An 858-nucleotide genomic window follows, 5' to 3' on the forward strand; every position below is an offset into this window, starting at 1 on the left:
TTTAATGGGCTTTCGGGGAAAGATTGATTACAGCGATGTCTGGAAACAAGCATGACCTCACACACGTGAACAAAACACCAGAGATAACAACCCATGACCTTCACTGATTGCTGGGAGAAACCCATGTCCAAAAATATCAAACAGCGCAGGCAGGTCATTCATCTCCGCCAAACAATGAAAATTGCTCCGGCACAGGTTATTTTTATGAGAGAGTAAGTCTTAAATGAACTGAGAATCCCCATTACTGTAACTGAACTGATTCATAAGGCTGGGTTAAAAGAGGCTGCCCTCAATACATGCGTGACCTGCACTGCACCACATGGATGTCATACAAATATCTTAAACAGTGTCAGAGTAACAGACTAAACTGGCATCAACACTTTAAACATGTCATCGCGTGATTTAGATGTCTTTATAATGGCCTCCTAATTGTTTTGAGATAGCTGGTGCTGATTGACAGGGAACCAGCCAACCACTGTGATGCAAAGAAAACATCACTGCTGTCCCCTAGTGGTCAAACAGAAAATCAACAAATATATATATTTTTCCTTTTCTTCACAATGCCTTTGTGAGATGGCTTTAGTTGCTGTTAAGCTGCTGCAAATAAAACAAAAACAAAACAAAAAACAGGATTTGTGACCCTTACTCCTTTTGAACTTACAAAAATGTATGCAAATGTCTTTCCTAAATTATATAATACTTTCAGCTTTATATTTCAGTTTTTTTTTTCTGATTAACTTCTGATGAAGAATTAAAATAAAATAAAAAGTAATTGCGACTTTTTATCTCACAATTCAGATTATTTATTTTTTTTTTAAAAAAAAGGTAGAATTGTGAGATAAAAGTTTATCTTTTAAA

The sequence above is a fragment of the Scardinius erythrophthalmus genome, assembly GCF_964197995.2.
Source record: "Scardinius erythrophthalmus genome assembly, chromosome: 20".
In the NCBI taxonomy this organism is placed as follows: Eukaryota; Metazoa; Chordata; class Actinopteri; order Cypriniformes; family Leuciscidae; genus Scardinius; species Scardinius erythrophthalmus.